General features: G+C 28.3%; 1 protein-coding gene across 4 annotated transcripts in view; it reads left to right on the forward strand.

The window, feature by feature from the left end:
• GluClalpha (glycine receptor alpha 1) overlaps window positions 1-15000 on the forward strand; it is a 328193-nt gene that overhangs the window by 56736 nt on the left and 256457 nt on the right. The window contains exon 1 of one of the 4 annotated variants that reach the window (XM_071188007.2): window positions 260-414. The exons of 2 other annotated variants lie outside the window; for them this stretch is intronic. The gene's annotated coding sequence lies outside the window, so the exon portion shown is untranslated. Of the gene's footprint in view, window positions 1-259; window positions 415-15000 lie in introns of those variants that run through there. One more of the 4 variants, XM_071188004.2, reaches the window with a different exon arrangement.

Below are 15000 nucleotides of genomic sequence, written 5' to 3' on the forward strand. Positions count from 1 at the left end.
AAGGAAATTAATTTAAGTCTCGAAACAAAGGATGTACCAGATTTAGAAAATTTATTGGTATGGAAAAAACTAAATTCGACTTTCTGTTAACAATAGATGAAGGCCAGCTGAAATGAATACTTCCTACTTAGTGTTTAGGTTGGTAATGCGTAACACGAAATACTTAATTTGATAGTTTAGAGTTAATTAAACTATTTCATTCTAAGAGTGCAATATACTGCTATTAGCTGATATAAATACATCTAGCTCAAATGTTACGTTTTCTAGAAGTGATAAAATATTTATTAATTTAAGTAAGTTATTTATTTTGGTGATATATTTATATTTAAGTAATTCATTTATTGCCATTTTTTGGAAAGTTTAGGGAATTTGTTCATTTGTACTATTGTTGCATTTTTTTAAACTGTTTGTAAGGTAAGTACATGCATGTATTTGCTTTTCTTATTTGAAATTATTCTTTAAAAATTTAGTTTCATTTTCCCGATTTGAATCAATTGTTTTTTGTTTTTTTTTATTTTAATATTTTTTTTATTCGGTACTTTTGATTTACTTTAGTACAGGTGCAAAATGATTTAGAAATATGAACTATATCAATGTAAATTAAGTTTCGAAAATTTCAAATTGTTTTTTCTTTATAAATCTTTAGGTAGTTCAAGGTAGAAGATTTTTGAAGCTTTTTCTGAATTATAAAAATAAACATACAATTAGCCCAGAACGGAAAAAGATGCATCCTGAGAAAAAAATATTCCGAATTTACGCGTGTGTCCCTCTCTCCTTAAATGAACAACATAGATTAATTAATGTTTTTTTTTTCTAAAACTTAAAGCAAAAATTTGTAAGGGAGCAGTGAACTCATTAATCATTCCGAAACTAATTCAAAATTTTCAGAAAGATCTACATTTTTTTTCCTAAATCATACTTCTTTTTCTGCTACTAGCTTTTTTTATATATAAAAATACTAAAAACCGTCCAGATAAACTATTTAATTCCAAAACTAATTCAAAATTTAAAAAAAAAATAATTCACACTACACATTTACAAGCATATGAGATTCTTTTTCTAAAAAAAATTGTTATTACCCTGTTTGTCACCTTTAAACCACGGAGTTAAAAACAGTCATCAAATTTAACGTAAAATTACTCAAAAACTAACTACCGCATTCATAACGTTTCGATACAGGAATGCTTTATAAACAGCTTTCTAGTAGTGTACAAAATTTCACTCAGTTGTATTGAATAGATTTTGAGTTATTGCCGTGAGAAGTATGAGTTGGTGAAAATTTCCTGAAAGACTGATGATAGGAATTTTTTGCTTTATTATAGATAGATTTTAAAGTGAAATTTGAAGTTATTCGCACTTTTCCATTCATATCAGTACATATTTGATAAAAATATTCTGATCTATATTCATCATTCTCTTGAATCATATCTCATATTGTGACATGTTTATTAGGAAAAGTCAAAAGAATAAATTTCTGAATTGTTGCAAGGAGAAGTTGCAAGGGCAAATGTGCCAAGAATGAAAACAGCATTAAATTTTCGAAAGCGGGTGATATTTTCATTCACTCATTATACTTAAGATTAATAAAAACTTTAAAAAAATCACGCGTTTTTGAAAGAAAATTAAGTGGGCTAAACGTTTGTAATAAATACTTTTTTTTTCAGTTTGCTTGAATAACCAATGCAAATTAAACTCTGATCAATAATCTATTTATTTATTTTTTTTGCATTTATTAAATATTTCAGAGAAAAAACCAATGTTTCGCAATTTACTTCTCACATTCTACCACATCAGAACAGTGTAAATGGTATCGCTTCGAGTTCCAACCATCAACAAACCATCCCATTTTTTGATGCATTTTTTGCACTATATTTACAGATATGCTGTAATGTTAAAGTTTATTTTTTATATCTGCTATACATTTAAAGTCTGATTTCTTAGAGAAATAATGCTTAACTTAACTAGATCTTAGCGTTGCTTCGATATATTTATCTATAATTACTTGCTCACATGTTTCCAAGTTTGATGCACTTTATAACCACCTGTAAGTGACAGGGAAATTTTCGTTTTGCTTTAATACCAGTGGAACCAAAATTGTTGAGTGATTTAATATCATTTTCCCTTAAGTCTCGCAAAATTGGAGGAAGATAAACAAGAATGACAGAAAGTTCGAATTAAATCAATGTTTGAAAGTTTATCTTTGGTAATTTGAAATTTGGTCTCGGCACAACAAATTCTTGACAACCAACAATACTTGCTGTATATTTTATGCAAAAAGGATCTCAAAAGCCAGACAAACCATTTCATAGCAAAAAAAATATTAAAAATTTCGTAGTACCAAAAATAAACTTTACGCCTTCGAATTACTTTGAGATAATTAATTGAAATTCTTTTGTGTTATATCCTTTTCCAATGCTGCTTGACTTAAGGAGGTATGAAATTAAATACATATAGAGAAATACTGAAATTTCTCTTTCCCTTAAGTGCAGTGGAAAGGTGTGGCAAGATTGTGACAAAGGTTTTGAATAAAATATGTAAACATGAAAATAACGATAGATATATCCGAGGACTCTAAAGGCTAGACCACTAATTCATAATTTCTTTAAGAAATGTGGTATACAAATGTAGTAAATATGAAGAAGGAACTCAAACAATGAAGTAAACTAATCAGTTTTTCTCCATCGATAATTTTATTTACAAATTGTAAATATACTGAAAAAAGCATATTAAAAATTGGATGAGAGGCGAACCGGAGGAACTTGACTTGGAATAGTTTCTACATGGTCAGTTTCTGATCCAACATAAGAAGAAAAGTGAAAATTACGACACTCAAGTAAACTTCAGTTTTAAAGTAACGAAAAAGGAAACTATTAATCAAAATTTAATTTAATTTATTTAGGTTATTCAAATCATGAAACACGCTGAGAAACAAAAGCGTGTATTTCAAATGTGTTAGCCAACTTTTAAAAAAAGCTTGATTTTTTTTTTGAAATATAAAGTCCGATGCATGAGCGGAAGATATTAATTGATTTTAAATTTATTTTTAGATCTATTATTACAATAGACATTTACGCACTAAAGCGCTTCGATATTCAAAAAAATTTTTTTTTCTCGAGCCCCTCTAATTTTTATGGTATAAAGAGTAATGGTATATGGTATAAAGAAAACATTTTCGTGTTCTCAACACGCAATATTTAATGCTAACTTGCTTGTGATCTCTTAAAATCTTGCATTTTTAAGCATTTGTACACAATTCAAATTAAACTAAGTTTTTTTCATTTTTTAAGCAGAATTAATAACAAAATTTAAACACACAAAACTTGAAAATGATGTAATCTTACAAGGTAATCAAAATGTCTTCTAACAACAGCAAGTTGTTAATTCAAACAAAACAATAAGTTTTGAAAAGTTACGATACGTTCATAAATCATCGCCTTTGAAATTTTTACTTTTTCAGATAATATATATAGTTATTAAATAAAATTAATTAATTTTATTTTTTGTTTAAATTTCCTAGAACATACCAGATATAGGCTTGGGACAAGTTATTTTCCCTATATTTCACTGAAAAAAGAAATTTCGAGAATAATGAAGGCAATTTTCAATAGTTTCAGACAAATATAGCAATAAATTAATAAAATTGTAAATAAAACAAGTCATTTTAGTTTAACAATACCTAATGAAGATAACGGTTTCGAACATAAATATTTCCACTTTCATAGAATTTCCCATATTTATCCAAATAACTGCGATGACAAGAATAAACTTGTCCAGTTATTGTAAAAAACAGATTAACAGCAAATTGGAAATAGCTATAAATGCACATTTTATTAACAGAGTTTGTCTAATTTTCTCTAAACGATACTTTAGACTACTAAAAAAAAGTACGTTTCTAATAAAAAAAGTACTTTTCTAATAAAAAAAGTACTTTTGCTTGTTTTTTGTTGTGCTTTGTTTTGTAGTTGTAATAAATATTTCAAGAGGCGCCACTATTTATTAAAATAAAGAGAAACTACAGTAAATATTTCATTATCACTGCATCTTTTTTTTTCAAAAAGTTGAAATTAACTGAATCTTATAAATTATGAATCACTCAATAAAGCAATTAAATAAGCATGACCTAGTTCAATCGCTTCAAACATTTTCTAAACATCATTCGTAGCTTTTTCTTACCTTCTGCTTAGTTTCTGCGTTGTTTTCTGAATAATAAATTTAAGTAGAATTTTTCGTTGAAGCTGGTTAGGGAGAGAGATGAAACTTCTTTTGAGCTCAAAGTTTTCTGCTAAGCTCATCAATGTGGCAGAGCCTATGAAATAACAAGAAAAGAATGAAAATTACTGGCTATGTTATCTAAAGTGAGCTGTAGCGAGATAAGGAGGGGGGGTCAAAAAAGGGGGTATTTTCCACTTCATTAAACCGATGGCTCGAAAATGGGAGGGATTCCATCTATCAGCGTCAACAGCTTCCCAAGTTTTCTGAGTAATTGAGTCAATCAGTTTTCAGTGAACGTAGCTCACAAAAGGAAATGTGTGAAGGAGAAATGTATTTCTCCCTTTTTCTCCTAGAATATAGCCAGAAGAACGTGCTATGAAGCGTTTAAAAACAAAAAATAAATGAACTCTGTCGTTCCGTATACAGGAGATATTTTTTAGGGAAAAATAAGAAGATGAAAGACATATCTATGAGTAATCAATTCTTGCCAGAGACAAAATTGAAACTGTTTTGGCGCGCTAAGTTTTAGCCAATAATATTTTGTTTCTTTAATAAAGATTTAAATTTCTGCAATTTTTATAAATTGCCTCTGCAAATGGATTGTTAGAATAAATGTTTTGAAAAATGTAATTTTTGTGTTTCAAGGAATGAATATTTTTTTTTAGCTCTTGATGCTTGCAAAATTGCAGCATTGATAACCCAAGCATATGCAATTGCCCTTAATTTGCGTGAGTGCTCTTTGTTCCAATTGTTTATTTTTATCTTTTTTAATGTTACTTCGGAAAAATAAATATTTTTCATATTTTGAGCAATTAATTATTGTTTGTTACTTTTCCAAACCAACTTAAATCTCAGTCAAGCATAACTATCTTTTTTCATTAAAACTTTGCGGCAGTGATTGTTCACCTTAACGCAAAAATTTTTCTCCTTATGTAATTCAACTAAAATAATAATTTTAAACTACTTAAATTTATTAAAATATTTCATGAATAATTTGCTAATTTTAATAAAGTGATTAAAGCATCAGGATATGAACTCAAAGTTTCCAGGTTCGATCTTTATTGATACCAAAGAATAGAAGTTTAAGCATGTATTTAAGTTTAATCATGCATGTAAGAAGTATGCATGTAAGCATGCATGAAGAAGTATGCATGATGAAGTATGTATGAAGAAGTATGCATGTAAGCATGTATTTTAGTATATATAGTCTATCTTACACCTACCTCGCATAGGTTACAACGGCCACGCAGGACTTTCTCTCCCTGACAGCAGCACTGTTAGAATTTCGCATCGTCCTTCATTTCACCTTTATTTAGAAAAAAAATAAAATAAAACTCAAGCAGTATTAGTGATTGACCTGAAATAAATTTTTACGAGCATAAAGTTAACACGGTTAGTGGCCGTATATTTTACGAGAAGACATTTACGGTCAGACCTTCATTTTTATGGTCATGCTAGCCTTACGGGCATAAATTTATTCTCATGGTTGGTGAATGGAACTATTTTTACCGGTCACTGACAATAATCAAGCAGTGAAAGTTTTGGAATGTATTAAGAAATTTTTTTTTAAATAAAATATTTTCCTTTTCATTATTAAACTAAGCAATATATTATGTGGGGAGAAACTAGTATGGGGAGCGGTCCAAAGTTTGAAAATTTAAAGTTTTGAGTTGTCAATTTTTTTTTTTTAAATTTCATACATTGTATTATTTCTTAGCAAGTATTTGAACGAATAAAAAGTGTTATACTACTGCATCGTTCAGAAAGCTAGAAGAAAATATATGTAACTTTAAGTGCTACTTTTGCAAAAACAACATGAAACACCTATGTTTTATACCAGTCCAACTTTAAGTAGAGATTCCAGTACTACTGTTTTACAACTACCTGTTCGAAGCGTGCATTCTGTACTCTTCATTCCATCTCATAAGGAGAACTCTCATAAGGGAACTAAAACACATACTAATAATATGACTTTTTTATCATCATCAATAATTCCTATTATATTGAATATATACTTTAAAATATACTCTACTAATATTAATTAAAATAAATCTGAAAACTAAATCTAAATTAATTAGTTTTAGAACACTGTGTAACAAAAACATTTCATATTTATTTTCTTTGTAAAATATGAAAAGCAAAAATTTTTCCATATTTCCCAAGAATTTTCGCTAAATCTAAATAAAGACGATCTTTCCTTTTTTTCAATAATGATTTAAAAGTTCTCAGTTTTATGTGATTTTAAATTTCGTAAAACTAACCCTTTCAATTCCCCCCCTTCAACTTTCAATTAAACCCTTTCAATTTAAATGCTAAAGTATCAGAATCGTATATTTCACCATAGAAATTATAATACTTTTTAAATTAATTATTTTTGAAGCAATACTAATAAACAACTAAAATAACGGCTTATTTAAAGTATTTTTTGTTATCTTATGAAATGAAGCTCAATTTAGTATGGCAGTAGATGTTTTTAGTTGTATATTGTTTTTATATTTAATAAGTAAAGATACCGATTAAATTTATGCGTTACCCTTTTAGAACTGTTTATATCTATTAATTATGTAATTTGAAATTACTTTTAAACAGATGAATTTTGAAACAATGTAAATACACAGGATAAATGGCGAATCACTTCACAACATATTGCTATTTGATGAAAATAAGTTTAATTGGACATAACTGTACATGTGCCTTATGTAGTTTACATTAATAAATATATATTCCAGTTTACTTTAAATATTATCTTTAAAGAATCATAAATACTTGTCATGGAATTTATAACGACTTTTTAACTGATAATTTTTAATTTAATGGTAATAAAAAGGATAAGTAAAAATTTACTTAAAAACATATTGCTATCTTCTGAAATAAAACTTAAATGGGCATAATTGTTCATATATTCTTGATTTTACGCGATTTTACACTAATAGACATTGAATCCATTTAAATTTGAAAGTTAAATCATATATACTCATCATAGCAGTCTTAAGTTTTTTTTTAAATTACCAGTTTTAAGCTTATGTTAATAAAAAGGATACTTAAAGGCATTTTTTATCTTATGAAATGAAGCTTAATTGAGGAACAGCTTTACGTTCTTAATATTACACTATTGGCATTTAATAGTCGTAATGCGCAATTCAAATGTTATCTTTTTAGAATAATATGTGACTATCATATACTTTAAAATTCCTTTTAAAGTGTTCAATGCTAATAAACAGGATAAATAATGATTTACTTCAAAACGTTTTGTTATCTTCTGAAATGAAGCTTAATTGAGGAGCAGCTTTACGTTCTTAATATTACACTATTGGCATTTAATAGTCGTAATGCGCAATTCAAATGTTATCTTTTTAGAATAATATGTGACTATCATATACTTTAAAATTCCTTTTAAAGTGTTCAATGCTAATAAACAGGATAAATAATGATTTACTTCAAAACGTTTTGTTATCTTCTGAAATGAAGTTTAATTGAGGAACAGCTTTACGTTCTTAATATTACACTATTGGCATTTAATAGTCGTAATGCGCAATTCAAATGTTATCTTTTTAGAATAATATGTGACTATCAGATACTTTAAAATTCCTTTTAAAGTGCTCAATGCTAATAAACAGGATAAATAATGACTTACTTCAAAACATTTTGTTACCTTCTGAAATGAAGCTTAATTGAGGAAAAGCTTTACGTTCTTAATATTACACTTTTAGCATTTAATAGTCATAATGTGCAATTCAAATGTTATCTTTTTAGAATAATGTGTGACTATCATATACTTTAAAATTCCTTTTAAAGTGTTCAATGATAATGATAATAAACAGGATAAATAACGATTTACTTCAAAACATTTTGTTATCTTCTGAAATGAAGCTTAATTGAGGAACATCTTTACGTTCTTAATATTACATTATTGACATTTAATAATCATAATGTGCAATTCAAATGTTATCTTTTTAGAATAATATGTGACTATCATATACTTTAAAATTCCTTTTAAAGTGTTCAATAATAATAAACAGGATAAATAACGATTTACTTCAAAACATTTTGTTATCTTGCGAAATGATGCTTAATTGAGCGTAACTGTACATATGACAGCACAACAGGGAGATTTAATAGACACATTTCATCAGAGTGGCCACGACCTGGCGTAATTAATTACAAGCATCTAATTGTTCGTCATTAATCAAGCAGCCATTTGTAATAGACTTTGATCACAATGTAATGGTTCTATAAGCCCATCCCGATGCTTGTTATGAATGAAATATGCATTTTCTCGTAATGAACTTTGTGGAAACTTCATTAAAGTGAACTTTTCAACTTGATAAAATCTTTTTACAAGAAATTCAAATAAATTTCTTGTCTTTTTCTTTTTCATCAATATAAATTTCTTGAACAAGAGTTTGCATAAACTATAAGTGGTAAAAATTTAAACTTTGATAATTTTTAAGCTTAGAAATGTAAAAAGATATTGATTTCAGAAAAGTATTTGCAAAATACTGCTTTCATAAATATGCGTTTTGTACTTTAAAGAATGCTGTATTTTAAGAATTTTAATGTTATACTGATTTTTCTTTGTTTTAATTATATGATTAATTTCTTAAATATTTTACAAATAAAGCAATTTAAAATATTTTTTACACTGATAAATTGTGCTTCAAGAACTGATGTCATTTGCCGAAATAGTAAAGATTTGTTCGTATATTTTGTACACATTCCAAATCTAAGAAATTTCAAACTAAAACCCCTTAGGAATTTTGTGCAAATTTTATTCAAGTTCATGTGAACACTTCAGCTTGATAAACTTTATTACACTTAATTGAGATCGATTTTTTGTACTTGTGTGTTTCATCTATATAAATTGCTTATATAAATGTTTGCATTAGCTGTAATGCGGAACAATTTGAATTGTGATTTTTTAAGCTTCGAATTGTAAAGTGGTATTCAAGCATATAAAGGTTTTAAATAGAAAGTAAAGTGAAGGTTTTGTGAACATTAAAATATTTTAAGTTTGGAACAAACACTTTAAATAGATTCTGATATCTTTTACTGTTATTTTAAATAGTTTCCTTATACAGATTACGAACACTAAAATCATGCAGTTATTAAATGAAAATTCATACTCTTCTTTGTATGAATAAAATAAAATAAAATTCAAATATAATATAATAAAATACTGAAAGTTAAATTGCCTTCAACATAAGGAATTATGTAAAGTTCTTTGAATTATCTTTATTTTTACACATCAAATATGCTTCCTCACATAATTTATGACATTTTGATTAAAAATTATTAATACAAAGTGATATTTCTTGAAGGACGAAAAACTAGGGTGTAAAGGGAAGTTTTCAAAAGTCATGGTTTATTGCTCAATTTAATCTTGTTTAACTAAAAATTTTGTTTTTTAGTTCCGAAAATTTCAAAGGATAAAGAATAGTTTCTGAGTGGTTTTGGTAAATAAGAACGATCATACTACATTTAATAATAAACAACTGTCAAATAACCTTTGTAGAAAATTAAAGCTCCTAGAATGCGAATGTCAGCTTAAATGTGCAATAAAGATTTCACTAATTGGAACTTTGGGAATAGGAAATAATAGAAAAAATGGCATAGCACTCATTTCCATGTGACAGTGCTAGACGCTCATTCTTTCCTAGCCACTAAAATGTCATTTAGATTTACTTATGCCTTCAATATATATTTGTCCTTTTTTTCGGACAACAACAAGGAAAGTACCTAAAGTGTCATACCTAAAGTGTAGAGAGGGTTTTTTCACATTAAGTTTCTTAGATTAAGAAATAATAAATGTACATTTTTTCCCATTTATTGTAGACTTATTATGTTTTAAAATTTTATGTTCCAATATAAATTTCAGTAGATTTCTCATCCATTAAAATGTTATCTTAGAAATAGCTTTCAAATGCAGAAGTATGCAAGACATTATTAACTTAAAGATATTAATTTTGTTCCATTTATTAAATTCAATCTTTAGTTTTAGGTTTTTAAAACACAAAGATTTAAGTTTCCGATTAAAGTTAAAAAGTTACATATTAAAGCAGCCTTTACAGTCAACACATCACTTTATTTTTGGGACGGATAGAACTTGGCGACTTATTTATGTTAGATTATCGTAATCAAAACATTGTATTTAAATGTTTCGGTTTTCGTTTTCAGATTTATTCATTTAATTATGATTGATTGCTTCAAAGCTCTCTCTAACAGGTCCGCAATTTTACTTTAATAATTGTATTTAAGTGTATACATAGATGTGATATTTTCTCTGTTTGGTTCGAAACAAGTTTCGTATTTTGTATGTTGTATGTTGGCGTTTGTAACTCAATTTAATAATTTTTGATTCCGACCTTGATTATTTTATTTCACCTTTTTCTCAACATCAGAGCGTTGTTCACATATGTCCAGACGAACTGTGAAAGATTGGCGACTTTAGCTTTTAATTTATGATGTGGTTTTTGAAGAAGAAAGCGAGTATTCGCGTTGTTTTCTGCTCAAAGAAATATAAGCATTTTTTGAAAATGAATCAGCTGAAAACAAACATTGTAAAAGCGAAAAAGGCTTAATCCTTATTCTTATTTTTAAAGTATCTTTATGTATGCATCATATATGTATCTTTGTCAAGTGATGGTGTTCTTGCATCGCTTCAAAATGACAACACTGCTCATAAACTTTGGAATAAATAAAAGCGTACCGATTATACGAAACGTGCATTGAATAAAATTTTTTTTTCGAAATAAACTGTCAACTATTATGAAGGATCATACTTCGTTCATGAGAAGTGAAATTTATGAGATAAATAAATTAATTTCAGACTTGAAACTGGAGTTATAGCAAGCAAAACCGAAACAGTTATTTATATTTCGATGTCAATGTCTCAGGAATTTGTTAATGTTAGTGTTTTATAAAGTAGAAAATCACCCAAATAATATTTTGACCTTAGGCTCTCATACACAGTGACTATTAGATACACTACTAATGAATTTATAGGAAAAAAAAAGTTTATTCAGAATTTGTTTATGATAATACAGCGTTTGGCTCATCAACTCGAGAAAAAAATTTCTATAAATATTTACAATCTAAAAGGACATACAGCTAAGTATCACAGAAAAAAACTTATATGTTATTAATTTGGTAATATACATAATTTATTAATTTGGTAATATACATAATTTATTAGTTTGGTCATATACATAATTTATTAATTTGGTAATTTGCAGTATGGTAAGAGTGGCCCTTGAAGCGTAATAGCAAGTTCATTGAGAATTCAATGAGGAAAAAGAAAAAAAAATACGTTTTCAGCAGCATCTTTTGTAGCTGGAAATGTTAAAGAGAGTTAATTCATGGTATATTTTGGAGCCACTAGCCATATGTTTTCGAATAAACAATATTTAACATCTTTAGTGTCATTTTCAGGAACTACTTATTAAGTGTTGTAACTAAAACAACTTATCTTGGAATCAAAGTTGTTGAAAAATTTCACGGAAAATCATCAAATGGAGTGACCATAACACTGAATGATGTACTTAATGTACCATATTCAAATGGACAATTAATTCATGTTAGAAAAGTCAAAAGTTCAAATTATACTGTTATTTCAAAGAATATAAAGGCTTTTATCGAAAAAAGAAGAAACTGACTTTGTTTTGCTAAACGTGATCCAAATAGATAATACATAAGTGATTTTGTTTCTGATTATGAAACTGCTTTTACGTCAAATGAAAGTGAAGCTTCCGACTCCCCTTTAATTTTGCTGTATATGTGCTCCAGTAATTTAGAGTGCTATACCAATTGGAAAACGACCACGGGAGAGAGAAACTGATAAAAGGATTACGATTTATACTGATGTTTGTAGCTCTATTGTTCAAAAGCTTTTTCTCGTAAAATCTACTTTATCATTGATGATTCTTCAAGATATACTGAAGTACGTTTGTTGAAACATATAACATGCCGGATAATTATAGTGCGCATTGCCTTTTGGCTAAAATAGGGAAATCCCTGAGATATGATCAAACCTTCTTATCAGGCAGTATTTTTAAAATTAACAAACATGGTCACATTTATAACTTTTCTAACTAACTCTTTTACAAGGATAGTTTTTTAAATCAGTCATTTTTGAAGAAACACTTTCAACGGATGAATTGAAGGGCATCCAAAAAACCCTAGTCCCAACTCCAACAAATTTTAAATACCAGTCAATGTATACTTGCTAACAGATGCTATTAGCATGGGAAGAGGTCCAAGAATTGGCATGTTATCGAAAAATAATGCAGAAAAAAATGAAGCTTACCTATCCCATGAAGATCAATAATGTCTGGGATCTGAAAAACTGCATCCTGAGAAGCCAACTATTTCTTACATGTGAGTGTTTATCTTCAAGAGGATATGGTGCATATAAAACGAAAAAGAAACGGTGAATAAAGGAAAGGTGAATCTTGACAACTTATTTGACGTTCTGTGGAAAAGAAAATTAATTAAAAAAATATAACCTATTTAACGAGCTTTCTATCGTAGTGAACCAAAAAAATCTAAAAAAATATGCCAGTATGCAGTTCCTTCTTAAGGAAATACGTTCATATTTCAAAAGTTTTAACTATAATCATCTATAAAAAAGTGAATTCTTTCTCTAAGCTTTCTCACCACCCATCAATTAGCCGTGATTGAATAATAATAAAAGATGCGGTGTCTGATGAATATGAACAATTGCTGCACTATTATTTATTATTGACGTAATGGCAACTGAAATTTATGCCTTTTCATTGTAAGCTTGTGAGTAGCAAAAGACTATAATTTTTTTGTCTTGTTTCGCAAATAAATTTAAATATACAATTTTACTTGGAAACAAAATTATGAGCTAAATCCATATTTTGCCACATTAAAAAGAATTCATATTTCTCAAAAAAATTCTATCGCATGCAAATGAAACCATCAAGTTAAACATAACATTCAAAAACTCTCCATTTCTTTAATGGTTTAATATTTACAAGACGTCATATATATATAGGACGATGGTCCATTCCACTACTAAAAGTTTTTCGATTAAGTCTCTTGGTTTACATGAAATGGCAGAAAACATCCAATGCAAAGTCCTAAATTACATTTTTAGCACTCAGTTTCAAGTGTTTCTGTACAGTTTTTAAGCTGACAACGGTGTTTTCTACTAGGATTTTTAATTAATATATTATTTGTTTGTAATTTCAAATAGTATGGGTTTCTTTGTTGAATGCCTTAGCCTCTTCCTGCAATATTTTGAGGTACGCTCAATCCTTGGTAAGCTACTGCATTGTGTCAATGAAATATGAGGATTGCAAGAGTTTGATTAGGCACAAAAAGTTTGGTAAGTTTCCATGCAGCAACCAATGTTGTCTCAAAAGCATTTGTGCACAATAGCGAATACCATTTTTTCCTTGTAGTCAAGAATAATATGTTCCATGAGATTGTCAAACAAGTCTACACTTTTTATAAGAAACAACACGTGATGGTATATCTGCTTTCTGTTCGTGTCTTCAAAATTAGTACTAATCAAATATTACTCTATTATTCATTCTAACTAACAGTTGCAATTTCATTTCTTGAGTCAAGAGTAGGATCGGATATTCTGCGATCTATCTTTCCCAACAGCTTAGATGACCTTGAAGGGGATTTTTTTTCCCATTCTATTTTCTCTAAGAGATCCTATTGCTAAGAAGATACTACTTTTGAGGCTAACGAAAAGATCATGAGACGCGGAAAAGTTATCCATATAAATTTTGTGTTTTGCTGGAGTTTAAACTATTAATAGCAAATTTTCAACAATCATTAGAGATAATGACATTTTCTTTACCTTATGTCAGCCTCAATATATTTCTTTGCTTCTTCATATGGTACTATATAAAAAACTTCGAAGTAATTTTGGTGATCCAGAGCTTGTATCTAAATTTCACGTGTATCCCTTTCATATACATTTTGCAACCGTGTATTCCGAAATAACGAACCTTTCTTTTATCAATATTTAAATAATCCGAAAACACACCAAATTGATGTATAGCTTCATTGAACAGTCCGTAATTTAGAGGAACTTTGTAATACGACCGATCTGATGAATCAATAGCAGTGTTGTCATTGAAGTGTAAATACTTCTTGATATCAAAATACCCTTTTCTCGACATTGCAGGACTGACGAGCATTGTTCGAACATCAAGGGCATTTTCAGAACACATTTTTTCTCTAGGCAAAATGTGATAACCACAAAGAAACATAATTCTCAAAAATTGCTTAAATTCATCAGTTTTTAGATGAAATTCCAGATTTTTTCCTTTTTTTTTTGTCTAGCATCCCTGTTACTTTCGTACATTATTTTTGCTATATTATTATAGCCATCGTTCCTGAAATCATGTCTACTATTGTTCGACGATTTTCACAAGGAAATTACTCATGAGCTGATCAAAATTTCGATTAGTCCATTTTGTGATGAAATATTTAATTCGTCGGTTTTTTACCCCTTATAACTTCAATAGTTCCTGCAGTTTCCTCTTGATGTTTTTCATCAAATATAGCATGTCCATATTCAATGCTAGTACAAGCATCATCAATATCTTCATCATCAGTGACTACGTGTAGATCAGGTGAAAATATTACTATTTTAGGATCACTATCATCAAATTCATTGCTCAATTTCCTTAAATAGCCATGAGCCTCTTCATGCGTTAAAAATCTCAGACTCATTTTCGAAACTTTTTTGCCAAAATTTATACGCATTAAATGTGAAGCTTACCTGCAAGTTCATTCTTTTCCCTC

Source organism: Parasteatoda tepidariorum, chromosome 12 (genome assembly GCF_982258835.1).
Source record: "Parasteatoda tepidariorum strain Cologne lab strain chromosome 12, Ptep-v5.0, whole genome shotgun sequence".
Lineage (NCBI taxonomy): Eukaryota > Metazoa > Arthropoda > Arachnida > Araneae > Theridiidae > Parasteatoda > Parasteatoda tepidariorum.